This window comes from Chiloscyllium plagiosum, unplaced genomic scaffold (assembly GCF_037043375.1).
Source record: "Chiloscyllium plagiosum isolate Xiang-an unplaced genomic scaffold, Cpla_swu_hap1 HiC_scaffold_6, whole genome shotgun sequence".
Taxonomy (NCBI): Eukaryota; Metazoa; Chordata; class Chondrichthyes; order Orectolobiformes; family Hemiscylliidae; genus Chiloscyllium; species Chiloscyllium plagiosum.
Window position 1 is genome coordinate 133,941,955 of NW_028270144.1, and position 13,212 is coordinate 133,955,166.

At 42.3% G+C, this 13,212-nt stretch overlaps 1 protein-coding gene across 1 annotated transcript in view; it reads right to left on the reverse strand.

The window, feature by feature from the left end:
* Positions 1 to 13,212, reverse strand: part of LOC122551097 (protocadherin-16-like) — a 370,928-nt gene that overhangs the window by 158,119 nt on the left and 199,597 nt on the right. The window lies entirely within an intron of this gene.

Sequence of the window (13,212 nt, forward strand, 5' to 3'; positions counted from 1 at the left end):
AATTATGGAGGGAACACAATGGAGTGGGAGGAGAGGAAAGAGGACATGGTGACAAAGAAGTCAAGCTAAAAGAAAGGGAAGGAATAGGAGTTGGTTCACAATTTGAAGATGTTGAACTCAATATTAAGTCCAGAAGGCTGTGGAGTGCCTATTCTGAAGATGGGATGTTGTTCCTCCAGTTTGCGCTGGGATTCACTGGAACACTGCAGCATGTCGCGGACAGACATGTGGGTATGTGAGCAGGTGTGGAACCATCATTGTTCTGTCATTCTCACATTCCAATCACTTAATCTGCATTATCAGCATCCTTTCTCCCGCAGCACTCTCCTCTTCCACTGCAGCATAAATGCTGCTCCCCCCACACTTCATGCCAGCTCTGATGAAGAGTCATCAAGACTTGAAATGCGAGGTTGCTCTCTCTCTCCATGGATACCGCCTGACCTGGTGTGATTTCCAACATTTTTTGTTTTTATTCTCATAGATTTGTCAGACATGACCTCCTCTTGATGAAGCCGTGCTGACTCAGCCCTGTTTTATCATGCACTTCTGAGTACTCTGCATTCTTATCCTGAACAATGGACTCATTGACCAATGACCAACATCAGGCTAACTGGCCAATAGTTTCCTTATTCTGCCTCCCTCCCTCCCTTTTAAAACAGGGCTGTTACTGCAGCCATTTTCCAGTCCTCTGGAACTCTTCCTGATTCCGAGTGATTCCTGAAAGGCCACCAGCAATGCCTCGACAATGTCCTCAGCTATCTCCTTCAGAACTCTGAGTGTAGTCCATCTGGTCCAGATGTTTTATCCACCTTCAGGCTTTCAGATTCTCCAGCCCCTACACTCACCTCAACTCTCTTGAAGTTTTGGTATTCTACTGGTGTGTTTTGGTATGCTGCTGGCGTGTTTTGGTATTCTACCGGTGTGTTTTGGTATTCTACCGGTGTGTTTTGGTATTCTACTGGTGTGTTTTGGTATTCTACTGGCGTGTTTTGGTATGCTGCTGGTGTGTTTTGGTATTCTACCGGTGTGTTTTGGTATTCTACTGGTGTGTTTTGGTATTCTACTGGCGTGTTTTGGTATTCTACTGGTATGTTTTGGTATTCTACTGGTATGTTTTGGTATTCTACTGGTGTGTTTTGGTATTCTACTGGTATGTTTTGGTATTCTACTGGTATGTTTTGGTATTCTACTGGCGTGTTTTGGTATTCTACTGGTATGTTTTGGTATTCTACTGGTATGTTTTGGTATTCTACTGGTGTGTTTTGGTATTCTACCGGTGTGTTTTGGTATTCTACTGGCATGTTTTGGTATTCTACTGGTATGTTTTGGTATTCTACTGGTGTGTTTTGGTATTCTACTGGCGTGTTTTGGTATGCTGCTGGTGTGTTTTGGTATTCTACCGGTGTGTTTTGGTATTCTACTGGTGTGTTTTGGTATTCTACTGGCGTGTTTTGGTATTCTACTGGTATGTTTTGGTATTCTACTGGTATGTTTTGGTATTCTACTGGTATGTTTTGGTATTCTACTGGCGTGTTTTGGTATTCTACTGGTATGTTTTGGTATTCTACTGGTATGTTTTGGTATTCTACTGGTGTGTTTTGGTATTCTACTGGTGTGTTTTTGTATTCTACTGGTATGTTTTGGTATTCTACTGGTATGTTTTGGTATTCTACCGGTGTGTTTTGGTATTCTACTGGTATGTTTTGGTATTCTACTGGTATGTTTTGGTATTCTACTGGTGTGTTTTTGTATTCTACTGGTGTGTTTTTGTATTCTACCGGTGTGTTTTGGTATTCTACTGGTATGTTTTGGTATTCTACTGGTGTGTTTTGGTATTCTACCGGTGTGTTTTGGTATTCTACTGGTGTGTTTTTGTATTCTACTGGTATGTTTTTGTATTCTACTGGTATGTTTTGGTATTCTACTGGTATGTTTTGGTATTCTACTGGTATGTTTTGGTATTCTACCGGTGTGTTTTGGTATTCTACTGGTATGTTTTGGTATTCTACTGGTATGTTTTGGTATTCTACTGGTGTGTTTTTGTATTCTACTGGTGTGTTTTTGTATTCTACCGGTGTGTTTTGGTATTCTACTGGTATGTTTTGGTATTCTACTGGTGTGTTTTGGTATTCTACCGGTGTGTTTTGGTATTCTACTGGTGTGTTTTTGTATTCTACTGGTATGTTTTTGTATTCTACTGGTATGTTTTGGTATTCTACTGGTATGTTTTGGTATTCTACTGGTGTGTTTTTGTATTCTACTGGTATGTTTTTGTATTCTACTGGCGTGTTTTGGTATTCTACTGGTATGTTTTGGTATTCTACTGGTATGTTTTGGTATTCTACTGGTGTGTTTTGGTATTCTACCGGTGTGTTTTGGTATTCTACTGGTGTGTTTTGGTATTCTACTGGTGTGTTTTGGTATTCTACCGGTGTGTTTTGGTATTCTACCGGTGTGTTTTGGTATTCTACTGGTGTGTTTTCCACTGTGAAAACTGATGCAAAATACCCATTCCGTTCCTCCACCATTTCTTTACATAGAACACAGAACAGTATTGCACAGGAACAGGCCCTTTAACCCATGATATTGTGTCAAACGTGACACCAAATTAAACCAATACCATCTGCCTGCCTATGCTCCATATCCCTCTATTCCTTGCATATTCATGTGCTTATCTAAAAGCCCCCTAAATGTCCCTCTCGTATTTGCCTCCACCACCGCCCCTGGCTACACGTTCCACACACCTACCATGTGCTATGCAAAAAACTTGCCCCTCACATCTCTTTCGAACTTTTCCCCTCTCACCTTCAATGTGTGGGCCCTAGTTTTAGACATTTCAACTCTGGGAGAAAGTTTCTGACCATCAACCCTATCTATGTATTTCATAATTTTATAGACTTCCACCAAGTCTCCCCTCAGCCTCCGCTACTCCAGAGAAAACAACCTGAGTTTTTCTAGCCTCTCCTTGTAGCTCATACCCTCTAATCCAGGCAGCATCCTGGTAAACCTCTTGTGCTCCCTCTCCAAAGCCTTGACATCCTTCCTGGAATGTGGTGACCAGAATTGAACACAGTACTCTAGGTGTGGCCAAACCAAAGTTTTATAAAGCTGCAACATGGCATCCTGACTCTTGTACTTAATTTCCTGACCAATAAAGGCAAGCATGCCATACACCTTCTTTATTACCCTATCTACTTTCAGGGAGCTATGGACTTGAACCCCAAGATCCCTCAGTACACCAATACTGTTCAGGGTCCTGCCATTAACTGCACAGTTTTCCTTAACATTTGATTTCCCAAAGTGCATTTTCCTGGATTAAACTCCATCTACCATTTCTCTGCCCATATCTGCAACCAATCTATATCCCATTGTATCTTTTGACAACCTTCTACACTATCTCCACCAAACTTTGTATCATCTGCAAACTTACTAACCCACCTAACTACATCTTCAAGCAAGTCATTATATCGATCACAAACAGCAGAGTGGAGGTCCATGACCACAAGTCATGGACCTCCAGCCTGAAAAATACCCTTCCACAACTACCCTCTGCCTTCCGTGGGCAAGCCAATTCTGAATCCATGCAGCCAAGTCACCTTGGATCCCAAGCATCTTAATCTTCTGAATGAGCCCACCATGAAGGACCTTGTCAAAATTCTGAGTAAAATCCACAAAGACAACATCCACTGCTCTACCCTCATCGATAACCTTTGTCACCCCTTTGAAAAACTAAATCAAGTTAGTAAGACATGTTCTGCCCTGCACAAAGCCAAGCTGACTATTCTTAATTAGGCCATGCTTTTCTAAATGAGCATAAATCCAATCCCTAAGAATTCTCTCCAATAACTTTCCAACTGCTGGTGTAAGACTCACCGTTCTATAGTTTCCTGGATTATCCCTACTTCCCTTCTTGAACCGAGGAACAACATTGGCTACTCGCCAGTCCTCCAGGACCTCTCCAGAAGGTAGTGAAGTGACAAAGATTTTGGTCAAGGCCCCAGCAATCTCCTCTTGTCTCTCTCAGTAACCTGGGGTATATACCATCAGGCCCTGGGAACTTATCCACCTTAAAGCTCTTCAAGAGATACAACACCACTTTGTTCTTGATCTCAAAAAGCCTTAGCATATTAGCATGTTCCACACTAATCTCTCTATCCTCCACATCCTTCTCTTCAGTGAATACTGATGCAAACTACTCATTTCGGATCCCACCCACACCCTCTGCCTCAAAGCAGCAGTTCCCTCCTTTATCCTTGAGTGTTTCTACTTTCTCTCTAATTGTCCTCTTGTTTTTAATGTGTCTGTAGAATACCTTGAAATTCTCTTTAAACCTACTTGCCAAGGTCATTTCAAGGCTCAATCTTGCTCTCCTAATTCCCTTCTTGAGTTCCTTTCTGCTTTGTTTATATTTCTCATGTCCAATTTTAGCTTCCTAGACCTGATATAGGCAACATAATATGTATTATGAAGTTGAAGGCATGTACTGTACCTTTAAGAACGCTCTTTGGAACTGAGACATTACAAGCATCCGTGTATATAACTAGATGGAAGTTCCAGTGTACTGGAAAATTGAAGTTAAGTATGTTATGAAGATGTGGGTGTACTGTACCTTTAAGAGAGTTAAAAACTAGCAGAATTACCTGACAGCACCAAGTGTTCGCAGCAAGATACAATGTAGCATGTAATCCAGCTACTGGGGTAGTTTGGGTAGCTGGTTGTCTGGAGACAAAAACAGATTTGAATAAGGCCAATCAGTTTAAATTATACCCCCAAAAATACCAAATTCCAATCCAGTTTGAATTGAATATATTGACAATCTTAAAAGCCAATGACACAATCCGATGCTTTGGGGGTATAAGGCCAGGAAAATTGAACAGTTGGGAGGAGAACTGCCACACCACCAGCATGTAGAGAATGCCTGAAAAAAAGCTCACTTAAAGGTACCTTGAATGATCAGTGACCTGTGAAACAGAAATCCCTAAGAAGAAGAAATGAAGACCGAGGAAGAGAAGATTTGACGTCTGGCTAATTTTGACAACTTGAAATTTTGGTAAACCTTAATCAAACTAGTATTATAGAAGGGGAAGGTAAAAGATAGGTTAGAGGAAGGAGTTGTAAATAGTTATTAGTTAATTATTCTCTGTCATATTTTAAGAAATAAAGTGGTAAATTTTTACTTTAAATAGTTCTTGGCCTCTAGAACTTTCACAGATTACTTCATGGGATAAATCTTTTCTGTGTTGCAGATTTAAATTAAGCAGGAGGGTTTACCCCGTGTTGTAACAGTTTGGGGGCTTATCTTCGGGATTTGAACTGGCTTAGATAGATTTGAATCGAGTTGGGGGTACGACAAATCCCGGCAGATTTAAACACTTTGTGGCTTCCTTAAGCACAGGTGAGGTGCTGGAGGACTGGAGGGTTGCTCATGTTGTCCCCCTGTACAAGAAGGATAGTAGGGATATTCCGGGGAACTACAGACTAGTGAGCCTGACGTCGGTGGTGGGAAAGTTGCTGGAGAAGGTACTGAGGGATAGGATTTATTTACATTGAGAAAAGAATGGGCTTATCAGTGATAGGCAACATGGTTTTGTGCAGGGGAGATCATGCCTTACCAACTTAATAGAGTTCTTCAAGGAAATGACCAAGTTGATAGATGAAGGAAGGGCTGTTGATGTCATATACATGGACTTTAGTAAGGTATTTGAAAGGTTCCCCATGGTAAACTAATGGAGAAAGTGAAGTCACATGGTGTGCAGGGTGTTCTAGCTAGATGGATAAGGAACTGGTTCAGCAACAGGACACAGAGAGTAGTAGTTGAAGGGAGTTTCTCCAAAGGGAGAAAGGTGACCAGTGGTGGTCCACAGGGGTCAGTGTTGGGGCTGTTGTTGTTTGTAATATACATAAGTGATCTAGAAGAGGGCGCTGTTGGTATGATCAGCAAGTTTGCAAATGACACAAAGATTGTTGGAGTAGCAGAAAGCATGAGGGACTGTCAAAGAATACAGGAGGATATAGATAGACTGGAGAGTTGGGCAGATAGTTTTCAATCCAGAAAAATGTGAGGGGATGAATTTAGGCAAGACTAATTCTAGAGTGAATTATACAAGAACGGAAGAGCCTTGGGAAAAGTTGATGGGCTGGAAAAGCACAGCAGGTCAAGCAGCATCCAAGGAGCAGGTGAATCGACGTTTTGGGCATGAGCCCTTCTTCAGGAATCAGTTTATGGGCAGAGAGATCTGGGAGTGCAGGTCCATTGTACCCTGAAGGTTGCTGCACAGGTGGATAGAGTGGTCAAGAAGGCATTTAGTATGCTTGCCTTCATTGGACGGGGTATTGAGTATCAGAGCTGGCAAGTCATGTTAAGATTGTACAAGACATTGGTTCGGCCTCATTTAGAGTACTGTGTACAGTTCTGGTCGCCACATTACCAAAAGGATGTGGACGCTTTGGAGAGGGTGCAGAGAAGGTTTACGAGGATGTTGCCTGGTATGGAAGGTGCTAGCTATGAAGAGAGGTTGAGTAGGTTAGGATTGTTTTCATTAGAAAAAAGGAGATTGAGGGGGGACCTGATTGAGGCTTACAAAATCATGAAGGGTATAGACAGGGTGGATAGAGACATGCTTTTTCCCAGGGTGAAGGATTCAATAATGAGAGGTCACGCTTTCAAGGTGAGAGGTGAAAAGTTTAAGGGGGATACATGCAGCAAGTACTTCACACAGAGGGTGGTGGGTGATGGAAGGCGTTGCCAGCAGAGGTGATAGCGGTAGGCAGGGTAGATTCATTTAAGATGCATCTGGACAGTTGCATGAGTAGGTGGGGAGCAGAGGGATACAGATGCTTAGGAATTGGGCGACAGGTTTAGACAGTGGATTTGGATCGGCTCAGCTTGGAAGGCCAAAGGGCCTGTTCCTGGGCTGTAAATTTTCTTTGAATAGCAGGAAAATCGACGTTTCAGGCAAAAGCCCTTCATCAGGAAAAGAGGGAGGGTCTCTCCAATCTGCAGGCACCCTGCCTCTATTCCTGATGAAGGGCTTTTGCCCAAAATGTTGATTTTCCTGCTCCTCGGATGCTGCCTGACCTGCTGTGCTTTTCCAACACCACTCTAATCTGGATTCTGGTTTCCAGCATCTGCAGTCCTTGTTTTAACCGTATAAATTTTCTTTGTTCTCTTTGTTCTAGGTTGGTGTTCTAGATCTTAAAGTAAAACGTAGGTGTGGCAATATGTTTAATTTTGGTTGCTTGCGGTTGATTAAATTAAAAGGGAGAGAAATGGCTCTTAAAATTGCTAACAAAGTTCTGAAATTTGAAGATGATTCTCAAATTTGCGAAAAACATTTGGAAGGAAAGAAAAAGGCCATACTTTTAGAATTAGCAAATAAGTTAGACTTGGGTTTAATCAAGGACAAGAATAAAGTTGAAATTATAGAGAACTACTCAAACACTTCGGTGTGTCAGAGAAACAGACAAGTGCAGTAGAGGTAGAAAAACTTAAATTACAATTGAGGAAAATGGAGTTAGAAGATAAACAGAGAGAGAGAAAGAGAAAGAGAGAGAGGTGAGAGGGAGAGGATGAAGAGAAAGAAAGAGAGAAGGTTCTTGATTCTGCAAACAAAGAGAGAAGGAAGGGAGAGAGAAAGAGAGAGGGAAGAGAGAAAGAAAGAGAGAGGGAAGAGAGAGAGGGGGAAAAGAAAGAGAAGATTCTTAGCTCAGCAAAAAGAGAGAGAAATTGAACTTGAGAAGTTGTGACTTAGTCAGCAAAGTCAAGTTAACAGGACGGAGATTAAAAGAGAAGTTAGCGATATATATAAATATGTCCAAACTCTGCCACATTTTGATAAGAAAGTTGTTGAAGCCTTCTTTATTTCATTTAGAAAATTGGCTGGGCAGATGGAGTGGTCCGAGGATTTACGGGCAATTCTAGATCATACTAAACTGGTAAACAGAGCTAGTGAGGTATTTGCCTTGCTGTCAGATGAGGTGTCAACAGATTATGAAGAGGTTAAACAGGGTATTTTAAGTCCTAATATATTGATTCAGAAACATATAGACAGTGGTTCAGAAACACAAAGAAGAAACCAAGTCAGACTTATGTCGAGTTTGAAGGAATTAAACATAGTCATTTTATAGACAGTAGACAATAGATGAAGGAGTAGGCCATTCTGCCCTTCGAGCCAGCACCACCATTCAATATGATCATGGCTGATCATCCTCAATCAGTATCCTGTTCCTGCCTTATCCCCATAACCCTTGATTCCACTATCCCCAAGAGCTCTATCTAACTCTTTCTTGAAAGTATCCAGAGACTTGGCCTCCACAGCCTTCTGGGGCAGAGCATTCCATATACCCACCACTCTCTGGGTGAAGAAGTTTCTCCTCAACTCTGTTCTAAGTGGCCTACCCCTTATTTTTAAACTGTGTCCTCTGGTTTGGGACTCACCCATCAACGGAAACATGCTTCCTGCCTCCAGAGTGTCCAATCCTTTAATAATCTTAAATGTCTCAATCAAATCCCCTCTCAGCCTTCTAAACTCAAAGGTATACAAGCCCAGTCGCTCCAATCTTTCAACGTAACATAGTCCCGCCATTCCGGGAATTGACCTTGTGAATCTACGCTGCACTCCCTCAACAGCCAGAATGTCTTTCCTCAAATTTGGAGACCAAAACTGCACACAATATTCCAGCTGCGGTCTCACCAGGGCCCTGTACAGCTGCAGAAGGACCTCTTTGCTTCTATACTCAATTCCTCTTGTTATGAAGGGCAGCATGCTATTAGCTTTTGATCGATGGGTGTACTTTGAAAATAGATAGGACCTTTCAGCCTCTAAGAGTGATTATTCTGCTGGAGGAGTTTAAAAACTCACTTCCAGAGATGGTAAGAATTCACATGGAGGAACAGAAAGTTCAGGAAGTGAGAAGGGCAGCAGAATTAGCAAATGAGTACATATTGGTGCATATGACAAGCTTCCAGTCAGAATTTCATCCTGTGAGGGATAGACATTGGGAGAAAGGGCGGTCCTACACGACGAAAGAAAGAGTAGAGAGCACTGGTAAGAATTTACCACAGGATAAAAAAGGGGGATGGGAACCAAAATTGTAGTTCAAGTATAAAAAAGGTTGAGAGTAGGGAGGTCCAAAATCAAGTTTCAGGGACGCAAGATGGTACCGACAAGCAAGAGGTTGAAGTGTGTCTACTTCAATGCCAGGAGCATCCGGAATAAGGTGGGTGAACTTGCAGCATGGGTTGATACCTGGGACTTTGATGTTGTGGCCATTTCAGAGACATGGATAGAGCAGGGACAGGAACGGTTGTTGCAGGTTCCAGGATTTAGATGTTTCAGTAAGAACAGAGAAGATGGTAAAAGAGGGGGAGGTGTGGCATTGTTGGTCAAGGACAGTATTACAGTTGCAGAAAGGATGTTTGGGACTTGTCAACTGAGGTAGTATGGGCTGAGGTTAGAAACAGGAAAGGAGAGGTCATCCTGTTGGGAAGCCAGGCAGGAGATTGCCGAGCCTTTGGCAACGATCTTTAAATTGTCATTGTCTACAGGAATAGTGCTAGAAGACTGGAGGATAGCAAATGTGGTTCCCTGTTCAAGAAGGGGAGTAGAGACAATCCTGGTAATTATAGACCAGTGAGCCTTACTTCAGTTGTTGGTAAAGTGTTGGAAAAGGTTATAAGAGATAGGATTTATAATCATTTAGAAAAGAATAATTTAATTAGAGAAAGTCAGCACGGTTTTGTGAAGGGTAGGTCGTGCCTCACAAACCTTATTGAGTTCTTTGAGAAGGTGATCAAACAGGTAAATGAGAGTAAACCGGTTGATGTGGTGTATATGGATTTCAGCAAAGCATGTGATAAGGTTCCCCACAGTAGGCTATTGTACAAAATGCGGAGGAATGGGACTGTGGGAGATATAGCAGTTGGGATCAGTAATTGGCTTGCTGAAAGAAGACAGAGGGTGGTGGTTGATGGGAAATGTTCATCCTGGAGTCCAGTTACTAGTGGTGAACCTCAAGGGTCGGTGTTGGGTCCACTTCTGTTCGTCATTTTTATAAACGACCTGGATGAGGGTGTAGAAGGGTGGGTCAGTAAATTTGCAGACAACACTAAGGTCAGTGGAGTTGTGGATAGTGACGAAGGATGTTATAGGTTACAGAGAGACATAGATAAGCTGCAAAGCTGGGCTGAGAGGTGGCAAATGGAGTTTAATGTGGACAAGTGTGAGGTGATTCACTTCGGTCGGAGTAACCGGAATGCAAAGTACTGGGCTAATGGTAAGATTCTTGGAAGTGTAGATGAGCAGAGAGATCTCGGTGTCCAGGTACACAGATCCTTGAAAGTTGCCACCCAGGTTGACAGGGTTGTTAAGAAGGCATACAGTGTTTTAGCTTTTATTAATAGAGGGATCAAGTTCTGGAACCATGAGGTTATGCTGCAGCTGTACAAAACTCTGGTGCGGCTGCACTTGGGAGTATTGTGTACAGTTTTGGTCACCGCATTATAGGAAGGATGTGGAAGCTTTGGAAAGGATGCAGAGGAGATTTACTCGGATGTTGCCTGGTATGAGGGAAGGTCTTACGAGGAAAGGCTGAGGGACTTGAGGCTGTTCTCATTGGAGAGAAGAAGGTTGAGAGGTGACTTAATAGAGACATATAAGATAATCAGAGGGTTAGATAGGGTGGACAAGAAGAGCCTTTTTCTAAGTATGGTGACAGCGAGCACGAGGGGGCATAGCTTTAAATTGAGGGGTGATAGATATAGGACAGATGTCAGAGGTAGTTTCTTTACTCAGAGAGTAGTACGGGTATGGAATGCTTTGCCTGCGACGGTAGTAGATTCGCCAACTATAAGTACATTTAAGTCGTCATTGGACAAACATATGGACGTACACGGAATAGTGTAGGTTAGATGGGCTTCAGATTAGTATGACAGGTCGGCGCAACATCGAGGGCTGAAGGGCCTGTACTGTGCTGTAATGTTCTATGTTGTAAGCCCAAGAGGGTGGACAGGAGATGAAAGGCCTCTGGTGTTTTCACTGTAATGGGGTGGGACACAGAAAATTCCAGTGCCGGTGGTTTCAGAAGGGCACTGGGAAAAGGTGTTTTCACTGCCAGAAAGTTGGACATACAAAGTCACAGCGCTGGTCATTAAAGAAAGGCATTGTGGGAAAAGATGTGGTAAAAGAAGCTAAACTAGTGACATTACTGAAGGTAGTAAAGGAGACCCCAAGGAGAGCCATGGAGCTGCAGGAGAGTGCACAGCCTGGGCAGGGGCTGGGTATGGAGTTAGTACCTGATCTCCACAAAGACTTCGCCTCTGGGGGTAAAGTTTACTCAGAGAGAACAGGGGGAGAATGACAATAAGTTATAATTTTGAGAGCAATAGCATCTAACCAGTTGCTGATAGCTAAGAGATGAGTGAAGATGCACTCTTTCTGATATGTTACCTGAGAGTGTGGTAACTTGTGGGATAGATGGACAGAAATTTAGCATTCCTCTACATAAGATCAGTTGGAGTGCCACTGCAAGACTAGGCAAGTAACAGTGGGTGTGTCAGTTCCAGGAATCCAATTTGTTCTTGGGAATAATTTAGCAGGATCCAAGGTGGGAGTGACACTACTTGTTGTGGAGATGCCCAAGGAAGATAAAGAAACTAAGGAGTTAAAAGAAAAATATTCTGGTATTTTTCCAGACTGTGTAGTAACCAGATCCCACTATCATAAGTCACAGCAGGAAACAAAAACTAAAGAGAAATATGAAGGAGTTGAGGTTCAGTTAGTGAACACCCTGTTTAATGTATGGTGCAGGAAAAACCTGAATAGGCAGAGGGTCAGACAGAAGTGTTTAGTCATGAAAGACTAGAGATTTACAACAACAAGACATGATGATAAAAGATATATATGTGGGTACGTACTCCGAGAAAGAGGCAGAGAATATTCCGAAGGGTTATTATCTGAAACATAGAATCCTCAGACCAGAAATGGAGACCACAGCAGGTTAGTGCAGAGGAGAAATGGACAAAAGTGTACCAGATTGTGTTGCCGGTAGCATACAGACAGGAAATGTTATAAGTAGCACATGAACTACCTGCAGGAGGTCATCTAGGTGTACAAAAGACTCAGGCCAAGGTGCAAAAACATTTTTATTGGTCTGGAATGAACAAGGATGTGGTTAACCTTTGCTGTATGTGTCATACGTGCCCAATGGTAACAAAGCCACAGGCTGTAATAAAACCAGCCCCTTTGTTGCCAATTCCCACATTCGAAGAACCTTTCATGCGGGTTGTAATTGATTGTGTAGGTCCCCTCCCGAGAACTAAAAGTGGGAACCAGTACTTATTAACCATAATGGATGTGTCTACCAGATTTCCGGAGGAAATTCCATTACGGAGTATTAAGGCAAAAAGGGTGGTAGAGGTGTTAGTAGCTTTCTTCACACGGTATGGGCTACCCAGAGAGATTCAATCGGACCAAGAGTCAAATTTTACTGCTAGACTGTTTAGGGAGGTTATGGATAGCTTAGGTATACAGCACTTTAAATCCAGTGTGTATCATCCTGAATCCCAGGGAGCTTTAGAAAGGTGACATCTTTCTAAAGAGCATGTTAAGAACATACTGTCAGGATTAACCAAATTATTGGGATAAAAGCATCCCAGTTGTACTAATTGCCATTAGAGAAGCCCCAAACAAATCTACTCACTTCACTCTCTTCAAGTTAATATTCAGGTATGAAGTGAGAGGTCCTTTGAAATTAATTAAAGAAAAACTGACAGGACCAAAGTCTGAGATCTCACACTTAGATTATGTATTGGAGGCGAGGGAGAGATTAAATCAAGTAGGTGAGTTAGCTAAATAGCACCTTTCGAGGGCACAGTGTAGAATGAAGCAGATGGCAGATAAAAGCTCTGAGACTCGGACATTTTCCCGAGGGGATAACATGTTAGTCCTGTTACCAGTGATAGGAGATCCCTTCAAAGCCAGGTTTAGTGGTCCCTATCAAATTGAGAAAAAGTTGAGTCAAGTGAAATATCTGGTGAAGGTGCCAGAATGAAAAAAAAGGTATCGGATATGTCATGTGAACATGCTGAAACTGTATTATTCTACAGAGAAAGAACTAGAAAAACAGGTGTTAGTTACTGCCCTGCAGAGTGAGGAATCAAATCCAGATGATGTGGATTTTGATGTGCCCCAAAATAGATTAAAAAATGAAGAA